The sequence below is a fragment of the Hemitrygon akajei genome, chromosome 16 (assembly GCF_048418815.1).
Source record: "Hemitrygon akajei chromosome 16, sHemAka1.3, whole genome shotgun sequence".
Classification (NCBI taxonomy): domain Eukaryota; kingdom Metazoa; phylum Chordata; class Chondrichthyes; order Myliobatiformes; family Dasyatidae; genus Hemitrygon; species Hemitrygon akajei.
In genome coordinates, this window is record NC_133139.1 from 18,453,425 (window position 1) to 18,473,630 (window position 20,206).

A 20,206-nucleotide genomic window follows, 5' to 3' on the forward strand; every position below is an offset into this window, starting at 1 on the left:
TCCTGTCCATATACCTATCCAATTTTACCTTAAATGACACAACTGAACTGGCCTCTACTACTTCTACAGGAAGCTCATTCCACACAGCTATCACTCTCTGAGTAAAGAAATACCCCCTCGTGTTTCCCTTAAACTTTTGCCCCCTAACTCTCAAATCATGTCCTCTCGTTTGAATCTCCCCTACTCTCAATGGAAACAGCCTATTCACGTCAACTCTATCTATCCCTCTCAACATTTTAAATACCTCGATCAAATCCCCCCTCAACCTTCTACGCTCCAATGAATAGAGACCTAACTTGTTCAACCTTTCTCTGTCACTTAAGTGCTGAAACCCAGGTAACATCCTAATAAATCGTCTCTGCACTCTCTCTAACTTATTGATATCTTTCCTATAATTCGGTGACCAGAACTGTACACAATATTCCAAATTTGGCCTTACCAATGCCTTGTACAATTTTAACATTACATCCCAACTTCTGTACTCAATGCTCTGATTTATAAAGGCCAGCGCTCCAAAAGCCTTCTTCACCACCCTATCTACATGAGACTCCACCTTCAGGGAACTATGCACTGTTATTCCTAGATCTCTCTGTTCCACTGCATTCCTCAATGCCCTACCATTTACCCTGTATGTTCTATTTGGATTATTCCTGCCAAAATGTAGAACCTCACACTTCTCAGCATTAAACTCCATCTGCCAACGTTCAGCCCATTCTTCTAACCGGCATAAATCTCCCTGCAAGCTTTGAAAACCCACCTCATTATCCACAACACCTCCTACCTTAGTATCATCAGCATACTTACTAATCCAATTTACCACCCCATCATCCAGATCATTTATGTATATTACAAACAACCCCCAAAACAGATCCCTGAGGCACCCCACTAATCACCGGCCTCCATCCCGATAAACAATTATCCACCACTACTCTCTGGCATCTCCCATCTAGCCACTGTTGAATCCATTTTATTACTCCAGCATTAATACCTAACGACTGAACCTTCTTAACTAACTTTCCATGTGGAACTTTGTCAAAGGCCTTGTTGAAGTCCATATAGACTACATCCACTGCCTTACCCTCGTCAACATTCCTCGTAACTACTTCAAAAAATTCAATAAGGTTTGTCAAACATGACCTTCCACGCACAAATCCATGCTGGCTACTCCTAATCAGATCCTGTCTATCCAGATAATTATAAATACTATCTCTAAGAATACTTTCCATTAATTTACCCACCACTGATGTCAAACTGACAGGTCTATAATTGCCAGGCTTACTTCTGTGCAAAAGAAGTCTTAGGCACACATATATAATTAGGATGCCTAAGACTTTCAAACAGCACTGTAGTATTTTTATACAGTATATTGCTTCCACAAAGAAAAATGAAATTTCATGATTTATGAGAGTGATGATATACCTGAAGTTGATACGAATCTCAATTGTGGGCTGAGAGTGGGAAGGGAGCAGGGAGAGGGGTATCATGGCTGGGGAAGGGGAAGGGAGAGGGGAGGAAGCAGGAAGCAGCAGAAAAAAAAATTCTGTAATAATCATAAACCAATTGTTTGAAATCAAATGAACTTGCCTGGTGCCTCACAGCTGGGTGTGTCGGCACCTCTGCCAACCCCTCCCCTGGCGTTCCTTCTCTGCCCCTTGCCCCACACCCCACCCATGACATTCCATCCTCGCCATTCCCAACATCCTTTGATCTAACCAGATTTACAAACTCGCTCTCCACTCCACATTGACAAATGCAGTACTGTGCGGATTCTAATGTACTATTGTCACAACGTAACAAACATAATTTCAGCTGAAAAGCTGCAGAACTCTTTGGGGAAACGTGCAGAGCAGAATTTATTTCAGGATTTGCACTTCTGATTTTGGAAGATTTGTGAAAATCCTTTGAGATGAACAGAATGGTTTCCGACAAATTCCATAGATCCAAAAGTAATAAAAGCTCTTAATATCTGTTGAGCACTTGGCTAACAAAAGGACAGTCCAGTGTCAGGAGGCAACAATGCAAATCCCAGAAATTCGAATAGAGAAAGGAAGGAAGGAAGGATCAGCAAGTGGATCAGTTCTATAAAAGGGAAAAAGTAGCTCATTCCCACAAAGGAGAGCATGATGTGTAAACGAGGAAGAAAAGGAAGAAATTGATCAGATAGAATTAAATAAAGCAACACACAGAAAATGCTGAAGAACTCAAAAGTCCAGATTGCATATATGGAAAAGAGTAAACCCACGGTCTTGACTCTAACCTAATCATGGGACAATTTACAGTACAATGACCAATTAACCTTCTAACCGGTACATCCTTGGACTGTGGCAGGAAAACAGAGCACCCGAAGGAAACCCTTGCATTCCTCAGGGAGGACATACAGAGACTCCTTACAGAATGGCACTGGAATTGAACTCTGACCTCCAGCAGCATGCTAACCACTACGTGACCAACTTGAACTTGTTGGCAGAATCTCAGATGGTGACAAGGAGATATACTGAAGTGAGGTAAATTAGGCTGATTGGGTGGTGTCACAACAATTGTACTCATTGTCAGTAAGACCAAGGAACTGAGTCTGGACTTCAGGAAAGGAAAGTTGGAAGAACACACCAAGGAGTCAGCAGTGGAACAGGTGAGCTGCTTTGAGCTACTGTGTACCAGCATCTCCTAGGATCTGTCCCAGGCCAAAATATTGATGCAATCCTGAAGAAGGCACACCAGCAGCTACTTTTTCATACTTCATTAGGAGTTTGAGGAGATGTGATATTACAGCAAAGACCCTCGCAAATTTCTGCAGATGTACTGTGGAGTGCATTCCCAGTGGCTGCATCACTGCCTGGTTCGGAAACTCCGATGTATAGGATCCAGAAAGGCTACAGAGGGTTGTAGACTCAACCAACTTTCAACATGAGCACTAGTGATGTCTGTCTGCCATTTGCAAAATCTCCCTGTGGCCATGTGCAGTTCCTCTGGGAGCATTGGTTTCAACCCACATGCCAATGGTGTTTTAGTTGGAAGGTTATTTGGTCACTTTCAATTACCCCTGGTATGTAGGCAACTGTAGCAATTGGATATAAGGGGAAATGATGGAAATTTGGGAGGAGTAAAATGTGAAATGTGTAGTTGATGAGATTTTGGCATGATTCCAGACCGGCCAGTTAGTCTGACTTCAGTGGTTGGAAAGATTTTGGAGTCTATTAAGGACGATGGTTCGAGGTATTTGGAGGTACACAATAAAGCAGGATAAAGCTGGCATGGTTTCCTTAAAGGGAAATCTTGCCTGACAAATCTGAATCTGTTGAGGAAATAACAAGCAGTGTGGACAAAGGAGAGTTAGTGGAAGTTGTTTACTTGAGTTTTCAGAAGGTCTTTGACAAAGTGCCGCATTTGAGGCTGCTTAACAAGACAAGAGCCCATGGTATTACAGGAAAGATACCAGCATGGAGAGAAGATTGGTTGATTGGTTGGAGGCCAAGAGTGGGAATAAAAGGTGCCTATTCTGGTTAGGTGCCAGTGATTAGTGGTGTTCTGCAGTGGTTATATCGGGATCACTTCTTTTCACATTGTATGTCAACAAGTTGGATAGTAGAATTAATGGCTTTGTGGTCAGGTTCGCAGGTCATACAAGGATAGATGGAGGGGCAAGTAATGTTGATGAAGCACGGAGAGTGGGCAAAGAAATGGCAGATGAAATATAGTGTAAGGAAGTGTATGGTAGAAGGAATAAAGGCATGGACTATGTTTTAAATGGGGAGAAAATTCAAAGATCAGAGGTGCAAAGGGGCTTGGGAGTCCTTGTGCACAATTTCCGAAAGGTTTACTTGTAGGTTGAGTCAGTGGTAAGGAAAGCAAATGCAATGTTGTATTCATTTCAAGAGGACTAGAATATAAGAGCAAGGATGTGATGTTGAGGCTTTATAAGGCATTAGTCACACTGTACTTGGAAGTATTATGAGCAACTTTGGGCCCCTTATCTAAGAAAAGATGTGCTGTCATTGGAGAGGGCCCAGAGGAGATTCACAAGAATTATTCTGGGAATTAAAGGGTTAACATATACTGAGTGTTTGATGACTCTGGGCATGTACTCGCTAGAGTTTAGAAGAATAAGGGGGGATCTCATTGAAACCTTTTGAATATTGGAAGACAGAGTGGATATGGAGAGGATGTTCCCTACATAGGGTGAGTCTAGGACCAGGGGGCACTGCCTTAGAATAGAGGGATGTCCATTTAGAACAAAGAAGAGAAGGAACTCTTCAGTGGTGAATCTGTGAAATTCATTGCCACAAATGGCTGTAGAAGCCAAGTTACTGAGTATATTTAAAGCGGAGGTTGACAGTTTCTTGTTTAGTCAAGGCGTCAAAGGTTATGGGTGAGGGCAGGAAAATAGGATTGGAAGGGATAATAAATCAGCTATGATGGATTGGTGGAGAGGACTCAAACGGCTGAATGGCCTAATTGTGTTCCTATGCTTTATGGTCTAAATGAAATGTGCTGATGGTGGTTGCTAACGCAAATGACGCATTTCACTGAATGTGTCAATGTGATAAATACATGAATCTGATCTGATAAACGGTTAATGGTCAGAACACACTCAGTAGGCTGAAAGGCTGAGAGGCTTGCTTCCGTGCTGCATGATTTAGATTATGTGATTTAAATTTCAGGGTCACTAAAATTACTGTAAGACCAAGACAAACTGATACTTGCACTGCAACACACACTCAGTGGCCACTTTATTAGGTACCCTGTACACCTGCTCTGTACACTCTGTCAGTCACGCAGCAGTAACTCAATGCATGAAAGCATACAGACACGGTCAAGAGGTTCAGTTGTCATTCAGACCAAACATCAGAATGGAGAAGAAATGTGAACTAAGTGGCTTTGACCGTGGAATGATTGTTGGTGCCAGACAGGGTGATCAGAAACTGCTGATCCCCTAGGATTTTCATGCACAACAGTCTCCAGAGTTTACAGAAAATAGTGCAAGAAACAGAAAACATTCATTGAGAGACAGTTCTGTGGGCAAAAGTGCCTTGTTAATGACAGAAGTCAGAGGAGAATGGCCAAACTGGTTCAAGCTACAGGAAGGCAACAGTAACTCAAACAACCATGCTTTACAACAGTGTTGTGCAGAAGAGCGTCTCTGAATGCACATTAAGCCTCCAAGTGGATGGGCTACAGCAGCAGAAGGCAAAGAACATGCACGCAGTGGCCACTTTATTAGGTACAGAAGGTACCCAATAAACTGGCCATTGAGTGTATTTTACAATGTGCTAATTGCTTTTCATTCTGCCTGCTGTTTACTTTGTACTGATGTGCATAGGTCGGAGTGACAGCGCACAAAGCCAGAATTCCAATCGCACATCATCTTTGACAACAAGGAAACACAGAGGTGAAATCCGCAGCTCTAAGATTTTTACAAGATAGATAGAACCGAGCACTTCAGGGAGACCCTTCGCTTCCTCTTTTCATCTGTTCCTAATGACTGATCCTTGTGGTCTCTTGCCTTGTTTCTTTTGCCTGGCTAATTATCCAACGTTGGAGGATGTCAGTTTGATCTTCTAAAATCCTGACAGTCAGAATACATGAATCTCTTACACAGTCACCTCTGAACCCGTGAGGCATTAGTAACTGATAAATCACTATTTGTCTTTGCAGACTGCCAATTTTCAGCAGTACTAATGCTCGCCGTTAGCAACACAACAATTAATTAACCAACCTTCAAAGACAAAGCACTTGTTCCCTGGACGTGGATTATACTATTAAGACTGCGCTGGCTGACTGGTGCCCTGGACAAATGCAAGTGACTGACCTGCTCGGGAAAATGGTTTCACAACTGAGTCGGTTTCTACAGCAAGCTTGAGTCCACGAAGGGTCGACCCTTGGGGGCTGGCACCACGTGTAGATCAGCGATGATAAATTTGATTCTCTTAATTAGAGTGTGACCCATCCATATTAACAGTCATCAGTCTTCCCGCATTCATTAAGCTCAATTTCCTATCCCGGCATGATGAATTTGAACAGAAGGGAGAGGGTTAGCTGAGAGACTAGACGTTCACTGGCCACTTTATTAGGTACACCTGTACGCCTCCTGCTTATTAAAGCAAGTACCTAATCAGTCGATCATGTGGCAGCAACTCAATGCGTAAAAGAATGCAGAACTGGTCAAGGAGTTCAGTTGTTCAGATCAGAATAGGGAAGAAAAATGTTATCTTTCACCATGGAATGATTGTGAGTGTCAGCCGGGTGATTTGAGTATCTCAGAAACAGCTGATCTCCTGGGATTTTCAAGCACAGCAGTCTCCACAGAGATCGGTGTGATGAACAAATAAAAAACATCCAGTGAGCAGCAGTTGTGTGGGCAAAAATGCCTTGTTAATGAGAGAGTTTGGAAGAGAGTGGCCAGACTGGTTCAAGCTGCCAGGAAGGAAGAAGTAACTCAAATAACCACGTGTTACAACAGCGGTGTACAGAAGAACATCCCAGAACACACAACACGTCAAACCTTGAAGTGGACGGGCTACAGCAGCAGAAGAGCACAAAATACACTCAGTGGCCACTTTACTAGGAATGGGAGGTACCTAATAAAGTGGCCACTGAGTGTATCATATTTTTAAATATCCTGTTATGTGGTTGTTAAACAACCCATCATGGAAAATGACCAACTTTCATTCAAAATAGTCTTCATGAAATTGTTATGTCACAGAAATAACCTTTAGTTTGTGCCCAGTTGCTTTTCACTCACTGATGGTAGAGTGACTTTAATCTATGTATCAACCTGGCTTGAGATTTTCTCCTCTAAGCCTCAATTCCTTTGAGGACCATTCTAAGCCCTTGTTTGCCTGTCTTAATATTCCATGTTGCGAGGTGATGTCAAAATATGTATTTGCTGCATTAAGGTAGATTGTTGTTGGTGTAGTACGGGAACCTCTGCACTAACACCCCAGCTTGACAAGTGTATTGATTTCCATCAAGTAGCTCCAATTCCTACAGAAAATTAAATAAAATAGGTCAGACAATACATTTCAATGGCTCCCTGTTGACCATCTACCACAATTCTATTATTGATTCTCCAACAATTGCACCTGAAGTGGATTTCCTGGCCATGTTCAATGCTTCATTAGGCCCAGATTCTAGACGTGAAGGGATAGATAGTCTATCATTCAAGCAATTAGAGCCAGAGGCTTTTCAATTTTATTATAGCTTGCCAGAATAACCAGTACAAACACTGTCTACTTTAAGCTTAAAATTATTACCCCTTTCAAATATTCCTCCGTGTGAAACTCATATTATAGTGAACTGCGTGCTGAATTATCTATTCGTTGGGAAAAAGGAGTGGTAACACAGTAAGCAACTCCAATCTAAATTGAAGATAATTATTTCTATTTATTCAGTTTAGTCTTAAAAACAACAGATGTTCCCCCTTTTCTCTATTCCCCACTCTGACCTTTTACTTCTCTCACCTGCCTATTACTTCCCCGGATCCCCTTCTCTTTCCCTTTCTCCTTCTGTCCACTCTCCTCTCCTATCAGGTTCTTTCTTCTCCACCCCTTGACCCTTTCACACCCATCTGGCTTCATCTATTACCTTTCAGCTAGCCTTTTCCCCCTCCCTCACATTTTAATTCAGGCATTTCTCCCCTTCCCTCTCAGTCCAGAAGAAGGGTCTTGGCCTAAAATGTCAACGGTTTATTCTTTTCTATAGATGCTGCCTGACCTGCTGAGTTCCTCCATCATTTTCAGTGTGTTGCTTTGGATTTCCAGTATCTGCAGATTTTTTTGTGTTTGGGATGTCCAGGTAAATATTGTTGCTATTGTTTCTTAGTCAATCAGGAGACTTGAATGGTTTTATGTCATTTCCTTCGGACAATCTGAATTCCTCTCACTGATTTTGTTTCCAGTCAGTTGATACAAAACGTGCACAGAAAATACACCAGGGCATCCCTGAGGCAAGCCACTGAGACGTGCACAGGTAGAATTTCTATTTCTTCCATAAGGCATGAATACCAAATCCTCATACACAAAATATATGCGTGGGGCAGGTCTTCAAGATCTCTCCAGCAGATACACATGGAAAATTCACTGTACAACCACATGTAAATTGTTATGGTTTGTAATTCCAAAACTTTGTTCTAATTCAAAGGAAGGCACAAGAGTCTTTGTGTTTTACTTTAAGTGAGGCATGCACATATCAAGTGGTAGCGTGATGACATATGCATTTCACATGTTTGTACATATAACCTGTAATGAATTTTTTAAGCAAACAAGAATGCTTAATTAAGAAATATATACAAGATTACTCAAATATTACTGAAATATTAAATAAACAACATATTTGGGTATTTATTTATTTACTTATTTATTGAGATATAATGCAGAATATGCCCTTCAGGCCTTTTGAGTCCCACTACCCAACAACCCCCGATTTAACTCTAGCCTAATGACCAATTAAACTACCAATCGGTACGCCTTTGGACTGTGGGAGGGAACCAAAGTACCTGGAGGAAACCCACACTGTCACGGTGAGTAGTAACAAACTTTTTACAAAGTAACAGTGGGAAATGAACCTAGGTTCCGTGTGTTGTAAAGCATTGTGCTAACCACTACACTACCATGCCACCCAAAATACTAGCAAGCATAGAAAAATTAAGCCCTCAGAAAACAATTAATAAATATAATACACCCCATTCCAACAAGTGCTTTATCTTGCAGCCACCAGGTTTTTAAGCCCAAAGGCTTGCAATAACTAACCCATCCTGCCATTTGTAGGTTGCCTTTACTCCTGCTCATTTTACCCTTGGTGATACTGTGAACAGTCTGTTATATTAACTCAACTAACTTCTACAGCTTAGAAAGACGGCTATAAAAAGGAACATGAGTAGGCAGAAAAATCAATGTTGAGCACTTTGACTCCCTCCTAGATCAAGGCTTCTAATGGGTTGTGCATTGAATGTAACTGAAAAATGGCTAATTGGCCAGCTATGATGAATAGTCTCCTCTATACCATGCTGTTTGTCCCTGAAGCCAAATCCACTAAGAGATATTCCCAGTTATAGTACATTCCTTTTATTTTTTTCCAGATCGATATATTTCTATTGTAAGGTAGCTGGCATTGTGGTATAATCAATACCTGAGTCACTTGACTGTTCTCCTGTGTTGAGTGTGAGCAGCCAGGTTAAAGCTAGGTTTTTATTCAGTACCGAGGGCTGCTAAGTAGCTCAGTAAAAAGAGTTGCTGCCCCTCATGTCCTATCCTGACCTCCAGCGTTGTTGTAGGGTAACATAACTGGTGGAATTGTACATAATTCACAACAACTAACATTGAGTTGTGGTTTCACTTTAAGAGGTGGGTCTGACATGATGACATAATTACGGAAGAGACCTTTACCGCTCTTTGTGTTCAGTTCATAGAGTTCAATAAATGAGTAACGAGTTGTGCGTTTTTTTTTCTTAAACATAAAACTCCTCCAGTCATTTTATTTGTGAAAATCTGCACTCACTGGCTGGAGGCTTCATTCCTCTATGATGGCTTCCTCCAGGTGGTTGAGTTTCTTTCCTCATTCCGAAGGTGTTTCGGTGGGTGGGTTAACTGGCCTCGAAAGATTACCTCTGGTGAGTAGTAGAATCTTGGGGGAGTTCCGGGGAATGGAATGGGTTGGAGTAGAATTAGTGTTAGTTAGTGGTCGGCAGTTTGCTTAAGGTTGTCATAGTCGGTGGTGTTGGGGAGGGAAGGGGTTAGTAGGGAGGTGCTTCCAGTCTCTGTCTCTCTGGCTATCTCTCCCATAGGATGATGATGGTTCCTTTCAGTCAGTTAGTGGGGTTTAATATGTGCGTCCTGGAGTGGCTGTACAGGCCAATCCTTGGCAGGCACTGCTTGCCACATTTGGCAGGTGAGGCCTGGAGGGGCAGCAAGGGCAGAAGCTCTGTTGTGGTGCTTCCTGTGCCTTTCCTCTGTTGCCTCTATGAGCTTGTTCTCAGCAGCGTCTGCACCTTTTCTGATGGCATCCCTCCACTGTGAGCGATCTTGAGCCAGATCCTCCCATGTTGATGGGGCAATGTCAGCTTTCTTGAGGCTCCTGTGCAGAACATCCTTGTACCGTAGTCCGCTGGCCTCCTCTTTTTTAGGTACCACTGGACAGTTGACCGTACAAGATGTCCTTGGGCAGTCTTCCGTCAGGCATTCTGACAACATGTCCTTCCCAGCATTCCAGCTCGAGAGAGGACCTCGGTATTGGAGATCTTGTCTCACCAGGTGACCTTCATCGGGGAACGTAGGTGACGCTGCTGCAGTTGGTCAAGCTGGCGTAAGTGACTCTGATATGGGCACCACGTCTCACATCCGTATAGCAAGGCTGATATGACAACGACCCTGTATGCCTTGCACTTGGTGGCCAACCTGATGTTCTGTGACCAAACTCGATCTTTCAGCTGACCAAAGGCAAAGCAGGCTTTTCTGGTTCTTGACTCAATCTCTACATCCAAAGAAGCTGAGGATGTTATTACACTGCCAAGTGGTGTGCATCTCAAATAGCCTCTAACAATCAAGTCCGGCTCCTGGCCTTCACGTGTGTCTCAGATACTGAGCCCAACTGAACCATTTCTACTAATAGGGGAAGTAACAAAGATGGGATTCTGCCCCCTTAAAGCCAATCACTTCAGACAGATGGGGCTCGTTTGGCAGCTCACCTCGGAGAAGGAATATTCTGATTTCAAAACTCCACAGTCCTGAGGCTCTACCCACTCATGGGGAAGGCTTTGGGAGTAAACCCCAAGGAAAAATCGAGCTGGACTCTCCAGGGCAGTCTTACGTTGAGTTTAACGCTGATTGGCAACTCCAGTTACACCACTGATACCAATCTGTATTGGTGTCTGCTGTTCCTTTGGACTCATTAGCTGCATGGAGAGGGTGACCTGCCACATGCTCACCATATTGTACTGCCCCGACTTGTGCACTGCCTTGTGTACTGTCTTGTATAGTGAAGGTAGACAGTTAGGACGCAATATCCGTGGTCAACCCCAATCAACAGAGGGCCCCAGTATTTGGCATGAACTCGATGGCGGAAGATCTAGTTCTCTTGCTGAATGGAGAAATCCATTAGGTTGTCAGGGTACCATATCAATAGTGACTTAAGATTGAGGAGAATTGGCATGAAAGACTACTTATACAGCTATGCCAGAGCTCTTGCTGAAGTTACTCTGGGAGATCAGATGACTTGGTGTACATTCTGTTGGCTACATAGTGTCATAGTGTATAACAGCACAGAGACAGGCCTTTTGGTCCATCCAGACCATGCTGACCTGAACATCTCCCTAATCCCATCTACCTGCATCCGGATCTTCAAATTCCTCTCATCCATGTACCTATCCAAACTCGCCTTAAAAGTTGAATCCCTACCTAACATTTCTGCTGGAGGCTCATTCCACACTCACAGCACCCTCTGAATGAAGAAGTTTCTCCTTAGATTCCCACTGAATATCTCACCTTTCTCCCTATACTATGACTTCTATCTAGTCTCAGCCTGACAGGGGAAAGCCTACATGCATTAACCATCTATACACCTTATAATTTTGTATACCTCTATTGTATCTAGCCTCATTCTCCTGCACTCCAGCGAAACAAGTCAATAAATTTGGTCGACAAATTACAATGGGAGATAGAAAATGCATGTCAAAAGAGCAATGTTACAATAATCATGGGGGATTTCAATATGCAGGTAGATTGGGAAAATCAGATTGGTGCTGAATCCGACCAGGGGGAATTTCTAGAATGCCTTCGAAGATGGCTTTTTAGAGCAGCTTGTGATTAAGCCCACTAGGGAATCAGCTATTCAGGATTGGGTGTTATGCAATGAACCAGATTTGATTAGAGAGCTTAAGGTAGAAGAATCCTTGGGGGAAAAGTAATCATAACATGATCAAGTTCACCCTGAAATTCAAGAAGGAAAAACTAAGGTCAGATATATCACTATTACAAACACAAAGTACACTGCAGATGCTGTGGTCAAATCAATACGTACAAACAAGCTGGATGAACTCAGCAGGTCGGGTAGCTTCCGTTGAAAGGAGCAGTCAACGGATGCTGCCTGACCTGCTGAGTTCATCCAGCTTGTTTGTACGTCTTGATATCACTGTTACAGTTGAGTCAAGGGTATTACAGTGGCATGAGAGCAGAGATGGTGAAAATTGATTGGACAAGAACACTGGCAGAGCAGCAATAGCTGGAATTTCTAGAAACAATTTGGCAGGCACAGGATATATACATCACAAAGAGGAAGGAGTATTCTAAAGGAAAGATGTCACAACAGTGGCTAACAACAGAAGTCAAAGCCAACATTAAAATCACAGAGAGGACATATAATAGAGCAAAATTAGTGGGGTTAACAGATTGAGAAGTTGTTAAAGACCAGCTGAAGGCAACTAAAAAAGTCATTAAGAAGGAAAAGATGGAATACGAAAGTAAGCTAGCCAATAGTATTAAAAAGGATACTAGAAGTTTCTTTAGATACATAAAATTTAAAAGAAAGTCAATATTGGATCACTAGAAATCGATTTTGGAGAGGTAATATTGGAGGATAAGGAAATGGCAGACAAAATGAATAAGTATTTTGCATCTGTCTTCACTGTAGAAGGCACTAGTACTATAGTGGAAGTTCCAGAGTGTCTGGGGTTAGAAGTGTGTGAAGATACCATTACTAGTGAGAGGGTTCTTAGGTAACTGAAAGGCCTGAAAGTATCAGATGGAGCAGATGGTGTACACCCCAGGGTTATGAAAGAGGTGGCTGTAGTGATTGTGGAGGCATTAATAATTATCTTTCAAGAATCACTAGATTCTGGAATGGTTCTGGAAGACTGGAAATTTGCAAATGACACTTCACTCTTCAAGAAGGGAGAGAGGCAGAAGATTGGAACTTATAGGCCAGTTAGTGTGAACTTAATGGTTGGGAAAATGTTGGAGTCGATTGTTAAGGATATGGTCACGGGATACTTGGGGGCACGAGATAAAATTGGCCATAGTCAAGGAAACATCTTATCCGACAAATCTGTTGGAATTCTTTGAAGAAATAACAAACGGGATAGACAAAGGAGAATTGTTGATGTTATGCATTTGGATTTTCAGTAGGCCTTTGACAAGGTACCACACATGAGGCTGCTTAACAAGCTATGAGTCCATGGTATTACATAAAAGATTCTAGCATGGATACAGCAGTGGCAGATTGGCTAGAGGCAAAGAGTAGGAATAAAGGGAGCCTTTCTTTTCTGGTTGGCTGCCAGTGACTGGTGGTGTTCCATAGGGGCCTGTGCTGGGATCACTTGTTTTTATGTTTTATGTTGATGATTTGGATGGTAGAATTGATGGTTTTGTTTCAAAGTTTGCAGATGATATGAAGATAGGTGGAGGGGCAGGTAGTTTTGAGGAAGTAGAGAGGCCACAGAAGGACTTAGACAGATTAGGAGAATGGGCAAAGAAGTGGCAGATGGAACATAAGGTGCAAAAGGAATCCTTGTGCAGAACTCCCTAAAGGTTAATTAGCAGGTTGAGTCTGCGGTAAAGAAGGTAAATGCGATGTTAGCATTCATTTCAAGAGGACCAGAATATAAAAGCAAGGATGTAATTTTGAGGCTTTATAAATCACTGGTGAGGCCTTAGAGAGTATTGTCAGCAGTTCTGAGACCCTTATCTTAGAAAGGATGTACTAAAACTGGAGAGAGTTCAAAAGAGGTTCAGAAAAATAATTCCAGAATTGAATGGCTTGTCATATGAAGGGCATTTGATGGCCCTGGGCTTGTATTCACTCGAATTCAGAAGAATGAAGGGTGACCTCATTGAAACCTATCAAATGGTGAAAGACCTTGAGAGAGTGGATGTGGAGAGGATGTTTCCTATAGTGGGAGTGTCTAAGACCAGAGAACACAGCCTCAAAATAGAGGGGTGTCCTTTTAGAACAGAAATGTGGAGGACTTTAGCCAGAGAGTGGTGAATCTGTGGAATTCTTAGCCACAGGCAGATGTGGAAGTCAAATCTTTATGTATATTTAAGGCAGATGTTGGTAGATTCATGATTGGTCAGGGCATAAAGGGATACAGGGTGAAGGCAGGAGGCTGAGGCTGTGAGGAAAAGTAAATGAGCCATGATGAATTAGTGGAGCAGATTCGATGGACCAAATGGTCTAATTCTGCTCCTATATCTTATAGTCTTACATCCAAGTCCTAACCTATTCAACCTTTCCTTATAACTCAGGTGTTGAAGTCCCAGCTTCATCCTTGTAAATGTTCTCAGCACGTTTTCAGGCTTATTAATATTTTTCCTGCAGGTAGGTGATTATATTTTTAAGAATAGTTTCATTTGTCACATGTATATTGAAATATGCCATTTGCATCAAATTAGATCAGCACGTATTGTACTGGGCATGCTGTAAGGAAGTGTTGCCATGTTTCTGGCACCAATATAACATGCCCACAGCTTTTAGTCGTGTTTGAAATGTGGGAGTAAATCAGAACAACTGGAGGAAACTCATATGGTCACATGGAGAATGAACAATCTCAGTTCAGGCACTGGCAAGAATTGAATCCTGATCAGTGAAAGCTGGCACTGTAAAGTTATGCGCTAACTCCTACACTGCCATGCCGCCCAGTAACATCCCATCACTTGTACTCAATGCACTGATTTATGAAGGTCAATTTGCTATAAGCTCTCTTTGCTACCCTATCTGTCTGTGATATCATGGAAGCGATACTGCTGTACAATTGAAGAAGAACAGGGTGGTTATTCACAACATACTAGTTAACATGCTTCCTAGCTTAACATTGAGAGGGCTACACAGGAAGAGCTTAATGTACAGACTAGTTAAGTTCCAGATCTTATTGCCAGCAGAAATGATGAAAACTGAGTCAAACAATGTCTTCAGAATAGAATTGGATAAGAACTTCAGAACTTGCAAAGCTAAAAGGAATGAATGGGAAATGATGGGAATAACAGGATTACTTTTAGAGTTCTTGCATATTTTTTGGGCTGAATGGCCTTCTTTGTTGTTTGTGAAATGGCCAAATAGGCTTTATGTATGCTAATGGGGGGATGGAGTGTCCGAGGGTTGTGGCACCTCCAGTGAAGGGACTTGACGTGTCCGTTCCAGGGCAGCCCACGCACATTTCGTCCCTGTTGAACATACAGCACTCATCTGTGGCTCCAAGTAGCTGTTTGCACATGAAGGTGGCCACACCCCGGTGCACTGCTTCGACAGGTGGGCTAAACCAGTTGAGGGTTGCCAGTGGCCTCAAATCCTGGTGAATTAGGGACATACCTGTCCCAGCATGCAAAGTCAGCTCTGACGGCCTGGGTAGATAAGATCTACAGTGAGGTCCAACAGCTGGGAAGGCAGTACTGTAACATTCCATGGGGAGTGAAGGGCACAGAAAACATCATGGTCATCCACTACAACAAAGGAAGATCCCCATTTGTGACGCTTGTTCTTACCACTGTTCCCAGACTGCTGACACAGAGAGAGTGGAGTTGCCCAGGAGCAACAGCTTTTCCATTTTAAAAACTCTCCCGCACAGGTTTCCCATCATTGTCGGATACAACGGACAGCCACCATTCCATGCGGGGAAAGCTGTGGCTGTGCGAAACCCACACTTGTTAGAGTAGACAATCCACCTGTTAACACAAAAAAAGTCATTCAAGAACAATTCTATGTTAACAAATAGAAGACTAATGGGGAGACAAGAGATTGCAGATGTCAGAATCTAGAGCAACAAACAATCTGCTGGGGGAGCACTGTGGACCAAGCAACATCTATGGGGTGGTGTGGGGAGGTGATGAGGAGAAATTGTTGCAGTGTCCTGTTGAAGAGGTTCTCCCAAAATGTTGACAGTTTCTTTCCAGCCACAAATGCTACTCAACCAGTTGAGTTGCTCCAGCAGATTGTTTATCGTAATAGCAAGCTAATGTTGCAATAATTACTGAATACCCATACTTTTACTGGAGCGGGCTATTCACAATATCATTTTCAATGTAATATTACCTCAGTAATTCATTTTGCAAGAGCTTAACCAACCCTAGCAGAAATTGGACTGCACCCACTTTTAGAGCACTGTTTAGCCCAATCAGCATTCATACAAAAATTGTGAAATTGAACAGGATCGGAAGAAGCTGCAGCGGGTTGCAAACTCAGCCAGCTCCATCATGGGTACTAACCACCTCAGCATCAAGGACATCTTCAAGGGGTGATACCTCAAGATGCTGCCACCCGTCATTAAGGACCTCCATCACCCAGGACATACCCTCTTCTCATTGCTACCATTAGGGAGGACATACAGGAATCTGAAGAAACACTCTCATTGTTTTAGAAACAGCTTCCTTGCCTCTGCCATCCGATTTCTAAATGGACAATAAACTCATAAACACAACCTCACTATTATTGCTCTCTTTTTGCATTATATACATAGATATATTCTTATTGTAATTTACAGATTTTTAAATATTGCTCTATACTGCTGCTGCAAAACCACAAATTTCAGGACATACATATGTCAGTGAGATTAAACCTGATTCTGATTTCTGATTTTAACATTTTGTGCTTTAGAAATCATGAGAATGGTTTTCTATTGATTTTTAGATGTGATAGATCCCATCCTCCCCAGTTGCTGATTTCACAGTGTGATGAATATTCATTGTCCAGGGACATGGGGCCTTTCTTATTTTATAACCAAGCTCAGCTTTCTAAGCAGAGCATCTGACGGTACTAGAGATCAAAGTGTTGTATCCGAGTAAGTTAAACATCCAACCAAAATTCATTATTCAGCTTCTTGAATAAAGAATTGGGAACGGGAGTCAGTCTTCAGTTCTTCATGTAAATGGCAAGCAATAATCAGTCAGAAGTTAAAAGGACAGCTTTGCAAATAAACAACACTGTCCAAATAGCACAGGATGCTGGCTCATAGCACTGGGCTTATTACTGGAGAGATGCAGTGTAAGACAATGGTGAGGTGTTAATTGGGCTTGTATCAAACCAGACAACACTGGCTGAGTTATATAGTTCAAGAAAGCTTGCAAACCAGAATGATACTAACACTTAGCGCAACAAATAGCTGATCTATTAATAGTTGGAAGGTTAGTGTACTCAAAGAGTCAGCTTCACAGCATTATTTGTGGAATCTGGGAATCTGTCCCAGAGGCTTTTAGATCACCTGTGTAAAAAGCTATCTGAAAAAATATCACACATGTGAAGTCACCCAAGTGGCAAAAAGCATTATAAATTTCAGAGAACAGTCAGACCTTTTAGGAATAGTTAAAAAACATAAAGAAGCATAGTGAGAAAAGTGAGAAAAGTGAGACCAACTACAATCCATTCCTCTGCCTTCGATTTCTGCGACAGATGATTTCTCGTCTGCAACTTGCTGATTGTCTTTTTAGCTTTTTGGAATTTAACCTGTGTTTTGGAACTCTTTTGTGTTTTAGAAATTGTTTTGTGATTTTGGGAATCTTTTATAAAATAAAAATCCTCTGTGAGTTTTAGATGTGTTTTAATAATTTTATCTGGATTTAATTGTGTATGACTAAAAATAGATGAAATGTGTTTAAACTACCTTGTTAGGTGGAATTATCTCCTCCTTGGTCAGGAGGTGGTACCCAGCTAAGCTCGCTGTAGAGGATAAGTAGGAAAGTAATTAGCCTTTGGAGAGTAAATAGTTAGAGTATAACTTCCCTTTAGTGAGCGTGCCCATAGCTATCTATATTGGATAGGGCTTAAGATCTTCATTTGAGTTTCGAACTTTGCAGTTACCAAACCCAATGCCATCTCAAAGCTGACATCTCATTTGCACACTGCTCAGTAGGTGAAGGGTTAATTCTGTTGACGTGAGCTCCCTTTGGCAGCCACATGGCTGCTATGGAAACTGTAGAGGATGGAGAGGCAATTGAGTTGGAGGTAGTCCATGGAGTCTGGGTGGAGATACAATGAAGCAGCCGAATTGTCTACTGCCCCAGTGGTCATCAAATCAATGGATTCACTGCAAGATTCTGTGATATTTATCAGTTCCAGCTATCATTGAAAGAGTAGCATATCCAAGTCAATATGGGGAACTTAGTTCAAAAATCAATGTTCCAGCCAGTGCTCTTTCATCATACTTGATAATTAGCCCTTGTGTGATATGCGGCTTATTTTACTGTGGTGAAAAAAAATGACTCATGACCTTTTGTTCCATCTCCCTGATTAGTAACACATTGACAACATAGTCATGCCTACAAAATTTGATGGGCAAATCACGTCATTAAAGAAAATGACGACATTAAAGAAAACCCTGTCCAATTCCTGGTTGGGTTGAATTTCTGCTGGAAATGGTAGCAAATACTTCAAAGTGCAATTTTTGTGTTGAGCAAAACAGTAGGCAAATTTTTCCTACTTCTTTGGAACACGAACTGTTGCCAAAGAATGTTTAAGAGCTGTAATAAAAAAAAACATGTTGGGTTATGTTCAAGACCTCTCCTGATATGCTGGCCAGGATATATCCCCCTGTGGTACAGCATATAATGTATGGAGTAATATACATACATAACTGAATACATACAGCTGTTCTCCTCCAAGTTATGAGGAATCATATTGAGTTGGAAGTTCATCTTGTGTCACTGTTTTGAAATATATCAACAAATTTCAGCACCCTTGTGAAACTCGGAATGATACATTGTCATCAACCCAGTATTCCTCAGTAAGGAATTAAACAACCATCTTAGATTGTGAATTTAAACCTTAATGTGAAATTTTAAAGCACAACCTTCTGACCTGGGGTAATGAGTAATACTGACTTGTCAATTTACTTTAGTGCAACCTCTATTTTATCCCATTGGTAAATTATCCTTTCCACTTACGTACATTTAAATAAAGAAGTTGGTCAGTAGACTAATGATTTCCAAACAGTTGCCAACTTCAGAAACTTTTCTTCACAATTGGCTTCCAAAAAAACTACATACCGGTAGTTTTAGAAATAGTTTTAACTCCACTTGCAGTTAAACATCATAACAGTATTTCAGTACTTAGCCTAGCAAAAATTAATGCCTCAGAGAATTGGTTTGTATCATAAACATACAATAGTGTTCAATAATCCAGTTTATGGTACTTTTGACTTATTTTTATTGCATTCAACGAAAAATTACTGTAGCAGATGGGCTTTTTTGTGAGAAAACCCTCACATGCTGGAAATCCAAAGCAACACATATAAAATGCTCGAGGAGCTCAGCAGGCCAGGCAGCATCTATGGAAAAGAGTAAACTGTCAACATTTTGGGCCAAGAGCTTTCATCAGGATAGGAAAGGAAGGGGAGAAGTCAGAATAAGAAGGTGGGAGAGATGGGGGGGGGGGGGGGGGAGGAAAAGTACAAGGTGACGGGGATAGGTGAAACTGGGAGAGGGGGAGGGGGTGAAGTAAAGAGCTGGGAAGTCAATTGGTGCAAACTTGTAAACTGATTTTCAAGCTGTTTTTCATTGTTAGCAACCTATCTTGTTACTTGAAACTACAGAGAGGCCATCTATAATTTTACCCCATTCGTTAGTGTGCAAGAATTCTAAATACTTCTGAAATATTTTTGTGCGGCACCAATAATGAATTATTATTTGACATTTTTTATTTATAGGCATCTTGGAAATGTAGACTGGAGAAGACTGAATCAAAACTCAACCTAACAGTATTGAGGGAGAACAAAACTCAGCGGTCAAAAATCAAAAACTGAGGGGTTGATGTACTCAGCAGATCGGGCAGTTTCTCTGCAGCGAGGAGTTCACATTCATAATGGAGACCTTGTATCTTATTAGTTCATTAATCTAAAATGCTAGTTGTATTTCTCTATCCATGGTTGTAGCCCGACCTGCTGAGCATTTTCAGCACATTCTGTTTCCATTCCAGGAAGGCCAGAGTTTTGCCTTTCTGACAAGATGCCAAACAAAGGCACTGTCTACACCGAATAAAAGAAACCACATGTTGTTTATTTCAAAGAGTGAGAGGTTAATCCCCAGTGTGTTCATCAACATTCATCCATTAACAAACAGGTAATTTGATTTACTGTATAAATTCAATCACAGTATTTGTTGGTAGGAACTTGTGTACAAATTGGCTGTGGTATCTAACTGCACAACTATGATTACACGTCATTGGTTTGAGGTCATGCAAGATGCCATATAAATGCTGGTCGTTTTTATTTTTGTCTGTGAATCAACTTCATCCTTTA

At 41.7% G+C, this 20,206-nt stretch overlaps 1 long non-coding RNA gene across 1 annotated transcript; it reads left to right on the forward strand.

The window, feature by feature from the left end:
• The first annotated feature begins 9,493 nt into the window (after positions 1–9,493).
• LOC140740350 (uncharacterized) lies at positions 9,494–19,973 on the forward strand. Its single transcript, XR_012101827.1, has 3 exons — positions 9,494–9,604; positions 14,232–14,304; positions 19,616–19,973. It is a non-coding gene; the product is annotated as an uncharacterized lncRNA (long non-coding RNA).
• Positions 19,974–20,206: the final 233 nt, after the last annotated feature.